Source organism: Sciurus carolinensis, chromosome 6 (assembly GCF_902686445.1).
Source record: "Sciurus carolinensis chromosome 6, mSciCar1.2, whole genome shotgun sequence".
Taxonomy (NCBI): domain Eukaryota; kingdom Metazoa; phylum Chordata; class Mammalia; order Rodentia; family Sciuridae; genus Sciurus; species Sciurus carolinensis.
The window spans coordinates 117,875,551-117,890,576 of NC_062218.1; positions in this window are offsets into that span (position 1 = coordinate 117,875,551).

A 15,026-nucleotide genomic window follows, 5' to 3' on the forward strand; every position below is an offset into this window, starting at 1 on the left:
AATAAAATGATTCTACTATGTAATCAATGATGTAAAACTGTACTTTCTGAAATTCCAAACACAATGAGGAGAGTAATGAAGTGCCAGATCAACCACACAGTTCACAGCAAAATTGCAGCTGGTGCCCAGGGAATGCCTGTCTCAGACCTTGTAGCTATTGCACCTGACAGTTCCCTTCCTCAACACTTTTTTCTACTGTTTATTTCACCAAATCATAAAATGAATGTGTAAGAGAATTCTAAGTAAAGCAAAGAAAACAACAGAAGAATTATAATTCATTTCTATCACTTCATTTATTTGTACTTTATGCTGTACCTAAATGTACCTCCTACTAGGAAAAATAAATACAGGTGACTCTAAACCTGATATACTCAGAGACTGTATTTACAGGTTCATTACTGAAAATATTGCATGAGAACTAGCAATAAAACACCTCCACAGGATTATTAATACCATTCTGGCAGGTTTTATTACAGAAAGACTCTTTAATCTTATATCAAAGGGAGGGTTTTTAAATAAAATGATGAACATGAAGTGTACTGAATTCTCATATTATTCTGGGTATAAAAATATTTCAACTTTTTTATATTAATGGTGGGGCAAAACAAATTTTAACATTTATTAACAATTTACTTGCTTTCATGTGATATGAGCAGACAATAGGTAAATGAGTTGATTTTCTGTATAAAATCGCTTAAATGATGACTTTATTATTTTTGATATTTCTCCAAACCAGTATATATAAGGCATTACAAATGTATGGCAGAGATGCCAAAAGGAATTTATAGATATTTTTCAGCCATTTGGATTGCAAGTACAAGAAAATAAAACTAAACAGAAATTACGTTTTGGACACAGTCATATTCCTTCTTGACCTTGCCTTCAATACCTAATGAGTGCCATTTGTTTCCCAATCTTCTGTATGTGAAATTTTATGAAACCATTTATTTGATTAATATCTCAACTACATATTTAGAAAGACCAAATGTTTTCTTAGCACTTCATAATTTCTTTGTACTTTGCAATTATTTTTCATTTTATGATTTAAAATTTTACTTCTTTTATGGTTTAAATATGAGGTGTTCCTAAAAAGTTCAGAGGTGAAATACTGGGGTTATGAGTGCCTTAACCTAATCAAGGCTTTAATCCACTGATAGGGATTACCTGGATGGTAGCTATAGTCAGGTAGGGTGAAGAACTGAGTCACTGTGGGCATGCTTTTGGGGGTTATATTTTTCCATGGTGAGGGGAGCTCTCTCTACTTCCTGATTGTCATGTTCTGAGCTACTTTCCTCTTTCATGTCTTTCTGCCATGATATTCTGTCACACTCAGGCCCAGAGCAATGGAATTGGCACTCTAAGGACTGAGGCTTCTGAAACCATGAATGCCAAACAAGCATTTCCTCCTCTAAAATTGTTTTTGTCAGGTCTTTTAGTCACAGTGGTGAAAAAACTGACCAAAACACCTGTCCTAGACTTTGCATTTTCTTTTTTCCTTTTTTTTAATGTGGTTTCAGCTAACAGTTGAGAGAGAGCATTTAGTTATGTATTAATATACTCTTGAATTAAGTTCATTCTTCAATTCAATCTTTATTGAGCCCAGAAGTCAGAATATACATAATTAAAATGATTCATGAAGCAAAGAAGGAGATAAGAGAGCAAATGCAGGCGATACATGACCACTCCAATAAACAGTTAAAAGAGTAAATTCAGGAAGCAAAAGAGCACTTCAATAAAGAGAGAGTGATTCTGAAAAAAAAAAAAAAATACTTGAAATGAAAGCAACAATAAACCAAATTAAAAACTCAATAGAAAGCATCACCAACAGCGTAGATCTCGTGAAAGATAGAATCTCAGACAATGAAGACAAAATATTTAACCTTGAAAATAAAGTTGACCAAACTGAGAAGATGGCAAGAAATCATGAACATAATCTCCAAGAATTATGGGATATCATGAAAAGACCAAATTTAAGAATTTTCGGGATTGAGGAAGGCACAGATATATAAACCAAAGGAATGAACGACCTGTTCAACAAAATAATATCAGAAAATTTCCCAAACCTGAAGACTGAAATAGTAAATCAAATACAAGAGGCTTACAGAACACTAAATGCACAAAATTACAACAGATTCACATCAAGGCACATTACAATGAAAATACCTCACATACAAAATAAAGATAGAATTTTAAAGACTGTGAGAGAAAAGTGTCAGATTACATATAAGGGGAAGCCAATATGGATATCAGCAGATTTCTCAGCCTAGACCCTAAAAGTTAGAAGGACCTGGAACAATATATTTCAAACTCTGAAAGAACATGGATGCCAACCCAAAATCTTATACCCAGCAAATTTAACCTTCAGATTTGATGATGAAATAAAATCTTTCCATGATAAACAAAAGTTAAAAAGAATTTACAAATAGAAATCCTGCACTATTGAACATTCTCAGCAAAATATTTTGTGAGGAGGAAGTGAAAACAATATGAGTCAGCAAAGGAAGGAACTACCCTAAAGGTAAAGCCAATCAAAGAAGAAACCAAGTCAAGTTAAAAACCAAAACTAAGCCAAAATGACAAAGAATACAAATAATACCACAAGAATAATCCTGAATATTAATGGCCTAAATTCAGTAATCAAAAGATATAGACTGGCAGTTTGGATATAAAGATTCAACAATAAGCTGCCTTCAAGAGACTAAGATATCCACATACTAAAAGTGAAAGAATGGGGAAAAACATACCATGCACATGGACTCAGTAAAAAAGCAGGGGTTTCCATCCTTATATCAGATAAAGTGGATTTCAAACCTAAGTTAGTCAGAAGGAATAAAGAAAGACATTTTATACTGCTTCAGGGAAACATAAGTCAGTAAAACATAACAATTTTAAATATTTATGCCCCAAATAATGGAGCATCTATGTACATCAAACAAACTCTTCTCAATTTTAAGAGTCAAATAGACCAAAACACAATAATAGTGGGTGACTTTAACACACTGCTCTCACCACTGGATAGATCTTCCAAACAAAAACTGAACAAAGAAACTATAGAATGAAATAATACAATCAATGATATAGATTTAACGAACATATATAGAGTATTTCATCTATGAGGTTTTATATGAGGATTTCAGGGTGTGTAGAGATCAGGACTTGACCAGCCTTCATGGGTCTCAGTTAGTTGATGTCACTACAGAAACATGAGACTGTTGATTGATTGACATTAAGAAATGTGCTCATTGGAGCAAGACTAGCTATATTATTTGAAAGGTTTAATGCAAAATTTAAACCTGGGGTCTTTTTTAATAAAAGCAGGCATAAATCTTTCTCCTTTTTCCCATGGTCTCTCTCCCACTATGTCATAGTGTTTTTAGTTTGCTATATATCTTAGTGAGACGAGTAAATGCAGAGCATTATAGGAGCTGAAGGCTGGTTACCTCAACTTCCCTCACGTGAGTGCTTCCTCCCCTCTCCCTTAGAGGCAGAAGGTGTCAGTGGTCACTGAATAGGATGAAGGGAGAGGGCAACTTGAGAACCAACCCAGAGGGTAGCCGGACCAAGAATAAGCCAAGCATCTAAGCTCTGACTTATGCCTCACTTTTATCAGACATATTCACAAACCACAGATTTAAAGATAAAATTACAGGATAATGATCACAGAGTATTAAATTCCAAGTGATAGACCCCTTCACTTTGCAGAGTCCTTTGTAACTATACTGGGCATATGCTCATGAAGCTTGCCCTGCTATTAATGAGGTTGTTTTGTTTTTGTCTGCTAATAATTGGAGGCAAGATTCTATCATTGCTAGGAAATGTCTGTGGTTTATTCACAGGAAAGGTAAGCTGTTACAAATCTACTTTTCATTCTTATTTTTTCCCATGATCATACAAAGCTGTAATTTACTGATTAATTAGGTCGAAACTGGTTCTAATGACTGATTTTTTTCCATGGCTGTAAAATCATTAGCTATCTCCTGAAAGTGTGGGAACTTCTTTTTATTTTCAACAGTAAAGTGAAGGAGGGCCTTTCAAGTACTGTCAGATCTTCATCATTCTTGGTGAATTCCTTGAAGATAAAGTTCACTGGAGTAGGCCTGATTTTTAGTTTGAATGTAGATTAACATGAAAAATTCGTTGTTTCACCTGTCAGAACAGAGAATACAGAAAAGCATCTAGAACTCTGAACAACATCATTGAATGATCATGAACTAAGTATAACTAAAAATGTTATAAGAAGTATATTGAAGACTTTTAAGAACTAAGGTCTGATCCAAGCAATACACAAATCACAAGAAATTAGCCAGGCTGAATCTTCGTTTAGTACACAAATGGAAAATTCCCCCATACCCAGTATTAATCCAGGCATGATGTGAAGTATTAGTAAAGCAGATATTCCCTGATGACCAAGGAAACCCAAAGTTCTTATACTGGTTTATAACTGCTTTAGTTAAGAAATATAAAGTTGCTTGTTTGCATAACTTATATAATTCCAAGCATTGGGGCTTTTTATTAACTATGCTAGCCCAAATGAGAAGTAAATGTTTGATAATCCTCTTAGATATTCTAATTGCAGTGATTGGAATTGTTTTGTACAGGAATATGTCCCATGAGTTACTGTTTAATTCATCAAGAAAAGTTTTATCCCACTTCAGTTTTATCCACCTTTACTCCTTATAAAGAGACAATGTCAGTTAAGGGTGTTGAAAGTCATGTGCTTTGAATGGTCAATAACTCAGTGGACAATTAATATTGCTCCTGGTTTGCCATTTAAGTTCCAGATAGGGCAAATAATGTAGTAGCCACATAAGAGGTATATTTGATTTTAGAAGAGATGTGAATGTGCTCTCTCTGGATGTTGACAGTTATTGTTGAATCCTGTAAAGTTCCCATATTCCTCTTCTGAAAATCAGTTTTCCTCTATTTATTTACTGCTTATGTTATATGTATTTATTGTTAACGTTAGTATATCTTTGTTTCATTCTTTAAATTGCCTACACTAACAATAATATTAAGATTGAAATTTTAATTATGTATCAATACAATTTTCTCTGAATCTCATGTGACACCAAAATATACATATGTTCTTGTGGGGAAACGGGAAGAAAATCAGTAGAACTTACTCCCAAGTAATGAATATGAGACAATAGAATCTTATCCAATCAATGTAATATACTATATAAATAGCACAAAGGAAAACAAGCACTTTATTATCTTAATAGTTGCATACCCACATCCTTTCATGATAAAAAAAAAAAAATTAAACAAATAAAAGGAATAAAATAAAATCTCCTCGGTATTATAAGGAGTATTAGTGAATAACCCACAAATAACATCACACATACTAAAGAATGTCTGAGTACTTTTCCTTGAATATAAAACTATGATCATATCTTCCAACTGTCTTATATCCAGAAAATACAAAGATTCTTATAACTCAGCAGTAAAAGATAAATAACTCAATTATAAATGTACATAGGTTTTAATAAATATTTTTTCAAATAGCATATACAAATGGTCAGTAAACACATGATTTTTCAACACTACTGGTTATTAGTAAATGCAAATCATAACTATAGTAAAATACACCATAATGTTTCTTTATGATTGGCTTTTTTTACTTAGCATAATGTGTTCAAATTTCATTTGTGTGCTAGCATGTATTAGTACTTCATATTGCTTTATTGTCAAAATATTCCATTTTATATGCACAGATTGCATTTTGTTTATAGCTGATAGCCACTAACCTAGTTCCAAATTTTGATATATTAGTTAATTTTCTGTTAAAATAATTTTGTCTGATGTTAGTATAACAATTCCAGCTTTCTTTGGCTTACTGTCTTTACGCTATGTAGCATTTTCCACCTTTCTCTTTAAACCTATTTGATCTTTGGATTCATGTAGAGAGGATGCTTTTGTTAAATTAGTTATGATAATCTCTGTCTTTGTTGCGTTTATCCACTTACATTTATTTTGATTGCTGATAACATAGGCTCTATGTTATTTTACTATTTACTTTTATATCAACATGTCTTGTTTATCTGTTCCTTGATTTTAGCTTTAAGTAGACATTTTCTAGTATGCCTTTTAATTTCCTTGTTATTTATTTTAATACATGTTCTAAATTTATTTTATATTGGCTTTCCTTGGAATCATAATTAACAGCTTAAAACGATGTAGTTCAGATTAATTTTAACAATGTTTATAGTATATAAAATTTTGCCTTCATTATTTCACTGCTTTTCTGTAATATTGCTGTCATAAGAATTATATTTTTACATGTAATAGGCAAGCAACACAATTTTATAATTATTGCTTTATGTAATGCCTTTTAAAACATATTAGAAGAGAAGCATTACAAAAAAAAACCATGCTATGTTTCATAATACCCATGTAGTTATCTTTACTGGTGTGTTTTACTGTGTGTGGACTCAAACTATTTTCCTGTGTCCTTTCATTTCAGCCTGAGTAATTTCCTGTAATATATATTTTTTTTTGGATGCAGTTCTGCTAGTCAAAGTTTATCTTGAAAAATCTGAAATTCTGTACTTAAAGTTCAGCTGGACATAGAATTCTTGGCTGACAGCCTTTTTTCTTTCAGTTCTTTTCTGGAAAAATTTTCATTGTCTTCTGGCTTATACAGTTTCTGATGGAAAACCAGTTGTAAATATTATTGACGATTCATTTGTGTCTGCTAATCTTTTTCTTGGAGTTCATCAAGCTCTTCTGTATGTGCATTAATATTTTTCATGAAATTGGAAAGGTTATGACATAATTCCTTCAAATTTATTTTAAACACCCTTCCAATATAAGTCTTGCTTTTAAAACTTATATGAGTTATGTAATTCATGATATACTTAGTGGTATTCTACAGCTCTTTAAAGATCTGTTCTTTTTTTTTTTCTCATGGTTTTTTTCTTTGTCTTCCTTAGACTGAATAATTTTACTGACCTGTCTTCAAGTTCATGGAATCTTTTTTCTCTCAGGCCAAATCAGTTGACTTTCTCTAATAAATTTTTCATTTAAATTTGCATTTTTCAGATCCATATTTTTAATATAATTAAAATTTTATTGATGTTCCTTATTTGATGAGACATTTTCATACCTCCCTTTAATTCTTTAGAAATGTTCCCTTAGTTCTTTGAAAATATTTATAATAGCATGTTTTAAATTTTTGTTTGTTAAGCCCAAATCCAATAGACCCTCATGGTCAACTACAATGACTAATGTTTTTCCTTTCTTTATAAGTGGCATACTGTCCTATTTACTTGAATTTCACATTTTTTTTTATTGTTGTTGTTGAAAACTAAACATTTGTGAACTGAGCTGCTATAAACATTGATGTGACTGTGTTACTGTAGTTTGCTGATTTTAGGTCCTTTAGGTATAAACCGAGGAATGGGATAACTGGGTCAAAAGGTGGGCCCATTCCAAGTTTTCTGAGGATTCTCCATACTGCTTTCCAGAGTGACTGCACAAATTTGCAACTCCACCAGCAACGTAAAAGTGTGCCTTTTTCCCCACATCCAGGCCAACATCTATTATTGTTTGTGTTCTTGATAATAGCCATTCTAATTGGAGTAAGATGAAATCTTAGAGTTGTTTTAATTTGCATTTCTCTAATTACTAGAAATGTTGAACACTTTTTCATATATTTATTAATTGCCTGTGTGTCTTCTTCTGTAAAGTGTCTGTCCAGTTCCTTGGCACATTTATTGATTGGTTCTCTGTATTTTTGGTGTAAAGTTTTGTAAGTTCTTTATAAACTTTGGAGATAAGTGCTCTATCTGAAGTGCGTGTGGAAAAGATTTTCTCCCACTCCATAGGCTCTCTCTTCACATTCCTGATTGTATCCTTTGTTGAGAAAAAGCTTTTTAGTTTGAGTGCATCCCATTTATTGATTCTTGCTTTGATTTCTTGTGCTTTGGGAGTCTTGTTGAGGAAGTCTGATCCTAAGCCAACATGATGAAGATTTGGGCCTACTTTGTCTCCTATTAGGTGCAGGGTCTTTGGTCTAATTCCTATGTCTTTGATCCATTTTGAATTGAGTTTTGTGTGGGGTGAGAGATAGAAGTTTAATTTCATTTTACTGCATATGGATTTCCAATTTTCCCAGCACCATTTGTTGAACAGGCTATCTTTTCTCCATTGTATGTTTTTGGCTCCTTTGTCTAGTATGAGGTGACTGTATTTATGTGGTTTTGTCTCTGTGTCTTCTATTCTGTACCAATAGCTAGATTGTGGAACCAACCTAAATGCTCTTCAACAGATGAATGGATAAAGAAACTCTGGTATATATACACAATGGAATGCTATTCAGCCATAAAGAATAATAATATTATGGCATTTGCAAATAAATGACTGGAATTGGAGAATATCATGCTAAGTGAAATAAGCGAAGCCCAAAAAACCAAAGATCGAATGTTTTCCCTGATAAGTGGAAAATGATATATAATGGGCATCAGGGAGTGGGGAATGAGAGAAGAATGGGGGAACTTTAGAATATGTAGGAGGAAATGAGAGAGAGGGGGTATATGAAAAATGGTGGAATGAGACAGACATCATTACCCTATGTAGATGTATGATTACACAAATGGTATGAATCTTCATTGTGTACAATCATAGAAATGAAATGATGTACCCCATTTGTGTACAATGAATCAAAATGCAGTCTGTAAAAAATTAAAAGCTAAATAAAAAATAATTTAAAAAAACTAAACATTTTATATAATGTGTTCAACATATGTATATTGGAGTTCTCAACCCACAATGAAGATCTGTTTTATTGCTGGTTTTGTTGTTGTTTGTTGCTTGGTTGTTTTCCTTTTTAAAAATGTCACTGATTAGTAGTTAAGCATACTTTCTGGAATAGTTTCTCTATATTCTTGCAGTGCATACTCATACTTTAAAAACTTATTTTAAAATTGACATTCCAGGTGCCAGGACTTACTCAGTATTATTTAGTGGAAAGTTGATGATTGGGCAGGTTGATTTCATTTATTTTCATTGTCTGTATGTGTTTAAAAGACAGCTGGAATTAAAAGACATGGCCTTGAACTTTAGGTAGTTTATAAGATACAGTCTTAGTTTTCACTTTTTCCTTATGCAGAATTTCACCTTTGCTTTTTTTCTCAAGTCTTCCTGGCATGTACATTGGCTTGCACATGGTCACAGTCTTTAGGTTCCCAGGAATATAAGGACATTTTTCAAATCTCACCATAGTTATCTAGGTCTCCAGGATTTTATTTTATATATGCATGTATTCTCTTCTTTGTCCAAACTGAAGTCACAACTTTATGACACTGAGTTATTATATGATCTTCCAGAGATCTTCTCTGGTTAGAAGTCAGGGGACACAGGAGTCCCATTCATCATCCCTGCAAGCCTGATTCAGAAGAGATATAAAAATATTATATAGAGAAAACAATAGGCAATTTAGAGTTATTATCTCTATAGACATAACTTCTTCAAATATTATAAATTTCATATGAATTTGAACTATACTATTTTTCTGCTAATCAAATTAGAGAACTTATAAATCAAACTATATTCCAATAAATTAAATTCATTTTGTATTATTGAAAATCAAGTTATAGGGGAAAATAAAAATAGCTATGTGGACAAGATATGACATGATAAATTTGCCAATAAGAATAAAAGAAACAAGATTTGTTGAATTTTTTTGTTTCCCAGAAGCCTTTGTATTTTGAGAGTCTTTTAAGATACTGATTTTGAATGGTCTTCCCCAAAACTATAGTAAACAGTATTTTTGTAAAACTCTGTGTTCAGTTTTGCATTTAAATTTGAGTAGTGCACAATCAAAAATTCATGAACTAACTGGAGAAAATTGAGTGAAGATTTAGAGTGAAATGATTAAAGAACCTTGAGAATTGATTTATGTGGCAAGATGAAAGTGTTCAATATGTATACTGTGTCAAGGGATGAAATGAGGAACAAGATAATTGCTTTCAAAGACTAATCAGAGGCATAAACAAGGAAGAAGGATTTAGAATGTGCCAAATATTGTAGTAAAGAATGATGGAAACAGATTAAAAAGATCTTTAAAGTGTGAACTAATCTCAGTATATTTCCCATTACTACCTTCAGTGACCATGACTGTAGATATACATGAATACTGAAAGAGTCTACCAAACAACAGTGTGATTCCAATAATGCCCAATGAATGGCTGATGTGGAAAGATGGAAATTTATCAGCAGAAAATCCATTGATGTATTAGATTTATTTTAGGTTTTAATACTTTTCTTAATTATTTTTTCCTGAGGTTTAAAACTCACTTGGTGATTTTATGCATTTCATATAATATAAAAGCAAAAATTATTGCCTTAATTCTGTGTGCTTTCTTGGAGAAATATCTATGGAAAGTATAACAGAAATTGTAAAACTACTGAAAAGTATGCTAAAAGCATAGTGTCATATGATGAAGTAGAAAAAAAGAAAAGCATTTAAAACTTCAAGGGCCAAGAAAAATTGCAGAAATCTGTAAATCTATTAAATATACATATACTATAATCATTACGTATTTATCAAGTAACAGAATGCATGCTGGAATTACACAAAGTACTTTGAAGTTGAAAATACAATATACTGGGAGTACAGTCCTTCTGCACACACTTCACCCACTCTACTAGGAGATAGTATATGAAGTTGTTGGGTGTACAATAATAAACAAGGTGAGACCAACAAACAAATCATAAAAATGTGTGATGACATAAAAAGTGCAGAGATTTTTTTCTGAGCACATTGGAAGGATACCTAAGAACATTTGGGAAGTTACATGAAGATTTCAGGAGGTGAAATCATAAAATATTTTAGGGTAATATAGGAAGTGGTAAAGAGTTTTCAGGATAGTGATAATAACATTTCCAAAAACCTGAATGTGAAAAGTATTAGTTTGTTCCTGAAGCAACTAGAAATTCATCATAGATGTAAAATAATGTGGAAAGAATATTAAGAGTATGACTTTTAGATACTTTCTGCTGCAAAAGATTTTATAAAGATGTTAAAGGCTTTTATGCATAGACTCCATCACTCAACTCAAGATAAAGAGAGGATACTGGGTGTGGTGGTGTACCCCTGGAATCCTAAGGCTCAGGAGGTTGAGGCAGAGGGATCACAAGTTCAAAGCCAAATTCAGCAACTAAATCTCAAGCGATTTAGTGAGATCTGTCCCCCAAAAAGGAAGGGCGGTTTCTGAGGATGTGGTTCAGTGGTTAACCACCCCTGGTTTCAATCCCTGGAACCAAAAATAAATAAATAAGCAAATAAATAAATAAATAAACTTTTATAAAGAGAGGTCTATTTAAAAGAGATTTGTGAATTTTACTTTAATGTAATGGAGTGATTTTCAATAAGTCATTTACAAAACACAAAGTTGTAGTGGAATTGTTTTGGTAGAACCACAGCCCACTTAGACACAGTTCAAACTGAAAAGTCTTCTGAATTTCATTGAGTAGAAATGAAGTAGAGTTGAAGCTGAGAAAGAAACACAGTTGTAATCACAGGCCATTTTGTGACTGAAAATAAAGGATGGCTTTTTGTATGAAGTCAACAGCACAGAGGGAAGAATGAAGATCTATAGCAAATTACTTCTAAGGAAAGACCCTAATCATGGAACTAGTAACAAGTGCTTGGTTGGATTTCAGAATTGCTCTGGACTGGTGGCTGCTTTATGCCTCCATATACTGTTTTATTTTGAATGGCAGTGTTACTGGTTTTTTTTTTTTTTTTTTTAATTTTCTCTCCCTGACTTGACATTGGAAGTTGAGTGTCAGTGGGGAAAATAATCTGTTCCTTTGATTCATAAATTTTCAGTTTGAAAGAGATGTATCCACCTGGAAAACACCCCTGAGAAACTCATTCACATCAAAACTACCTTGTAATTCAAAACTGAAAAGAATGTTGTAAGAGCTTTTGGAGATTTGACTGGGAGGAGGTCTGTGTTTTAAATGTGAAAGGGGTATGCCTTATTCAGAGGAATAGAGATTTTAGTATCCAGATTTCAAGTTGCCTCCAAGAGAACCTTATTCCCTGGCATTCAAAGCCAAATATAGTCATTTCCACCAAATTTTTTTTTCTTCAGAAAATTATTTAACATTTTTTTAAAAAAGTTATTGGAGTATGATAAGTGTTTAAAATACTTGTATTCATTGTGATATACTTGTACATGAACATAGCAAAACTGGATTGTATGATTCTCCTGTACCTTCCCTTTACATCTTTTCTTCCCTTGTTAACCCTCTTTTCTATTTTTAGAGATTCATTTTTAATTTTTTTTCTCTCTAGTTTTGGCATATGAAAGAAAATATATGATTCTAGACTTTTATGAGTATGACATCTCACTTTGCATAATGTTCTCCAGTTCTATCCATTTTCCTGCAAATGACGTAATTTCACTCTTTTTATGAATAAATAAAGCTCTATTATATATGTATATATATATACACACATGCACACACACACATACACACAAACACACATTTTCTTTGTTCATTCATCTGTTGACAGACACTTAAATTAGTTCCATGACATGGCTATTGTGAATTGTGCTGCGTCAAACAGGTGTATGCATGTATCACTGTAGCACGCTGACATTAGTTCTTTAGGATTAATACCAAGGAGTGGTATAGCTGGGTCATATGTTCTATTCCTAGTCTTTGAAGAACTTCATTCATACTGATGTCCACCGTGATCGTACTAATGTACAATCCCATCAGAAGTGTATTAGTGTTCCTTTAGCCCATATTCTCACCAAGATTTATTATATTTTGTATTCTTTTTAATTATGGTTTTATTAGCACAATATAATTAAGCTAATAGTAGGGTTTATTGTGAAATATTCATACATGCACATAACAGAAATTTGCTCCATTTTGTTTCCCGGTATTTTCTCTTTCCCTACTTTCCTCCCTACTCCCAATTCCCTTCCTTTACTGGTATTTATTCTATTTATTTATTTATTTTTAATTGGTTCATTATATTTATATAAAAAATTGGAATTCATTGTGATATATTCATATATGCACATAGCATAGTTTCATTGATTTCATTGCTAAATACCTGCTGTTTCTCCCTCTCTAATCCCTTTTCTCTGTTCTACTGTTCTTCCTTCTATTTTCATTAGACCCCCCCCCCCTTTTTCGTAAGTTTTCATTTTTTTCTCTTTAGCTTCCTCATATGAGAGAGAACATTCAACCCTTGACTTTCTGAGTCTGGTTACATAACTTAACATGATGTTATCTAGTTACAGTCATTTTCCAGGAAATTACACAATTTCATTCTTCTTTGTGGCTGAGAACTCCATTGTTTACATATAACACAATTTTTTTATCCATTCGTCTGTTGATAGGTACTTAGACTGGTTCCATTACTTGGCTACGGTAAATTTTACTACTATCAATATTGGAATGCATGCACTTCAGTCAGCTTTTTCCACTGCTGTTACTAAAAGTCTAGACAAGAACAATTTTGGGGTGGACAAGCTTATTTAGGGGCTCACAGTTTCAGAGGTCTCAGTCCAAAGATAGGCATCCATTCCTCCAGGCTCAAGGTGAGGCAGAACATCCAGATGTCAATCCTGATGTCAACCAGGCATGTCAACTGAACTGCCAAGTGTGGGAGTAAATAAGCCATCTTAGATTGAGTCTTAAGATTACTACATCCCAAGTCATTATCTATGAACAAATTTATGAGAGATGCTCCAAGTATGAGAATTGCTGCAATAGCCCTGTCAATCCACAGAACTTGAGAGATAATATTGTTTAGGCATGTAGTATTGATATAGTTTATCACACAGACATAGATATTCAAAATATTCTCAATTTTGTTATAGCCTAAGTACTCATATTGCATATTACAGATCTTTTATACTCTATATGCTCTTTAGAAGCCACTTATAAATTACTTTTAAATGCCTGATGGAAATTTTGTAAGAATTTGTTGAATTTCAGACCAATAGGGAATGCTTTTGAGTATACTCACCCAGTAACAGTGTCTTTCTCTGTTTAGTTCATATCTATCTCAGAAATATTTTAGAATTATGATTGTACAGGTCTCATATGTCTTTTACTTAATTTATTCTGAGACAAGTTTTATTTTATGGTATTGCTATCTTTTAAAATTTTTATTCTTTAATTCTTCATGGTTTGATAAAGAATTATAATTGACTTTTTAAAAATTGCTAAACTTCCAAATTTGCTAAATTCACTTATTAGTCCCACTTAATTATTTTCCATTGAGTTTTAATAGATTTTTATAAACTTAATGATTTTCTATGTAATCATGTGAGAAAAAAATTTTCCTTCCAAATTTTATGTATTTTTTTCTTTTGCTTTATCAAACTAATATAATGAAATGTTAAGTAAATATGGTGAGAATTCTTACCTTTACTTTCCCAGACTTATGAGGAAAATAGTCACCCTTCAACGTTATGTTAAGTGGATGCCTTTAGCAGGTTTTATAAGGCTGAAGTAATTTTTTCCTATTTCTATTTTACCATTAGTATTTATCATTGATGGCTCTTTAATATATTATGATGATTTCCACATTTACAAATATTTGTCTACCTAAATTTAATATATCCACATGTTATAAAGCTACTTATCAACTATTTTAAAATGTCTGATGGAATTTTTGTAAGAATTTATTGAACTTTAGATGACTATCAGTAACTTTTGAGTTTTCTTACCCATTAAAAATGCCTTTCTCTATATAGTTCATATTTATGTCAGAAATAATTTAGAATTATAATTTAGGAGTATTATATGTATATATATGTATATCTATATATACACACACTTTTTAACACATGAGTTATTTGCACTAAACATTGATGTTCAAATTCGTATGCTTTGCTAAATTCCTACAAAATTAAATTTCTACACATTTTATTAAATAATTTCCTGAAGACACTTGCTAAATGCAGTGGCATTCAATACTAATAATTTTGGTACCTTCTGCATGTACCCTTTTCTGATTTTTAAAAAACCTGAAAATTTGAAATTATACT